Source organism: Anopheles arabiensis, chromosome 2, assembly GCF_016920715.1.
Source record: "Anopheles arabiensis isolate DONGOLA chromosome 2, AaraD3, whole genome shotgun sequence".
Taxonomy (NCBI): Eukaryota; Metazoa; Arthropoda; class Insecta; order Diptera; family Culicidae; genus Anopheles; species Anopheles arabiensis.
In genome coordinates, this window is record NC_053517.1 from 60393496 (window position 1) to 60396319 (window position 2824).

Below are 2824 nucleotides of genomic sequence, written 5' to 3' on the forward strand. Positions count from 1 at the left end.
AGCGGGAAAGACGGACACTTTGTTGTAGGGAAAGATGGACACCGAATTTATTGATTTATTTTACTTCTTATATCAATTGGTGATGAATAGATTTCTTCAAATACCTTAAATAAAGGTATTCCAAAGCTATACACCAATCAGCAACTAGATAAAGTATTGAAATTAACGAGAAATGAAACAACGGTCAAAATAGTAGCCATTCATTATGCTATTACTCGCTTGACGCTGAAGAGGCGCTTCAAGAAATCCAATATCTTGTCACGACTTGGACAACTTTAAGCAATAAAAGATGAGGCATCGATACGACATCGTTCAGGAATAAATGAGAAATTCTGTGGGATTACAAATATCAAATGTTGAATTGCGACATGGATTATGGACATGGAAAATTGATTAAACTATTAACAAGTCCCTCAAAAATTACTGGGGTCATGGTCTTTTCGCGGAGTAATTTCCTTAAAGGAAGTTCTAGGCAGTTGTTCTGTAAGCTGGAGCAACGTCAGCTGTAAGTGCGCGATATTTCAATAATGCTTTAGATCCTGCATTCTACGATATATTACAAGCGCCGTTTACAATTCCTAAATTCATGGCTGAATGAATCGCCGTTGCAATAGACCAAGAATTGGTTTATAAACGTACCAGGACGTGGAAAGCGATAGAATTTGTTAAAATGCTGTAAAACTCTTCATTTTCTAACCTTTTCTACAGGTGTCCATCTTACCCTTGATGGTGTCCATCTTTCCCATATCAGGTGTCCGTCTTACCCGAACATTTAAAACCGCACGAAAAAATCATGTTTTTCATTCATGAAAAACGCAAAATCGATGGAAACTTAAAAGTCTCAACACATTTTCTGATAAAACATGAGTGTAAGATAATGTATGCACATTTTCATGGTCGTTGAACTTATATATCCCAAGATTTTTACCATTTCCCTTAACGTGTCCGTCTTTACCTATCTTCCCCTATATCCAATACCATGTGTTTTCAAATCGGTTTGTGTAAACAAAAAATCTATGTAACCATTGCCCTCATTACTTGCGGCCTAGCAGTGGTGCATGCAACGCGCGTTGCTTAGAGAGCTCTGCTCTCATCTCTTTCTCTCTCTCTCTCTCTCTCTCTCTCTCTCTCTCTCGCTGAATGTTTACTCTCACGTCATTGTGGCGATTTTCGATTTTATATATAGTGAGAAGCCGGCGTGTACTGTGCCTGTCTTGGGCTGTTGCTCCGAAAGACACTTTCGTGTGCGCGACAAATGGTGGCTCCAGAGAGGATGCATCAACCAACGGATCGGCAAGTAGTCCAATGCCCTCCTTTCCTTCTTTCTCTGCTTGTCCTCCTTTCCCTTCTTTCCAACCTTTCCTCCTTTCCCTCCTTTCCCTCCTTTCCCTCCTTTCACTCCTTTCCTCCTTTCCCTCTGTTCAGGCACAGCCCTGTCACTTCATATCGTGCTTAACGAAACACGAACATTCTTCGTTCAATTTCGAGTGTTCGGCTCGATCGAGTAGTTTATAAATAACAGTGTATGTCGCGAATAAACTCTCTCTTCCAATTTTGCTGCACAACGAATAACTGCTGGTAAATATTTGTTGTCGGCGGAACTCGGGCCAGGCCACGCGAAGGAAAGGCCTTCAGTGTCCTGAGATTCAACCGAAAACAAATTTATATAAAGATGCCCGAAAGGAGTTACCAAAATAAATTGTACATTAAACCTTCGGCTAGTGTTCGCGGTTCGTGGGAACCTATGCTTCGAAAGTGGCACAATTCATTCAATAACTTTTCGGATGGGGGCAGAGGGACCCGGATGAGACCTAAAGAAAAAAACTTAGGAAAGACCAAGACGTTCAAAGAAAATCGAGACGTTTTCCGTTCCGTTTCTAAATTAGATCTGCTGGTTTATTTGACAAAATTGGTTCTTATATGCTAACATTTTTGATGGTGTTAAACGTGTCCGTACACGTCGTTTAATTGTATTGGTGCCAGTGTGTGAAAGTACCGTGGCCCTTTTTGTCAATGCATGCAGCAATTTGTTTATAATCTTTATGTTTTCGTATGGTGTTTTGTTTATACTTCAAGTCTACGCCTTCTAGATTGATCCTACAAACACTTGACCGTGGCCCTTTTTTGCAATGCATGCAACAATTTGTTTATAATCTTTATGTTTTCGTATGGTGTTTTGTTTATACTTCAAGTCCACGCCTTCTAGATTGATCCTACAAACACTTGACCGTGCACGTTGTGGCTTATGCTTATCGATGAACTCAAGAAACGGGCCGTTCCAATTGTATGTTTAGGCCAGCGATCTCGTTCTCATACGATAAGTTACAATAGCTTCGAATTTCTATCCAAACTTAGCCGTTGCAAATGAAATATTTGTTAAACTTTTGAATCGTACCAACCTACCCGTTGCTGTCGCAACAATATTAAAGGTTTGAAAGTTACACCGAAACGCGGAAAATAAATTATCCGAAATAGTGAGATTAAACATTGGTGCCGTGACCAGGATTAAGACGAATCTGGTTTTCTGAATCTTAATTATTCTCGCGATAATCACTGTTTGCGCGCGTGTAACTGTGCTTTAGTCGCCTCACAATCGACCAAGTTCACTGTGTCCGCGAAATTTAGCGTTTTTGTCAAACCGCACTATGACTGCTCCGATAAACGTTTTGTCGTCCAGAAGGACAGTTTTACTAGCAGTATTGGCTAAGCACGAACAATTTTTGGCAGAATTTGACCCGGAACGGGATGCAATCGAAATCAACATTCGCATTGCAAAGGTCCAGAAGCTTTCCGTTGATTTGGAAGCAATTCAGGCCAAATTGGA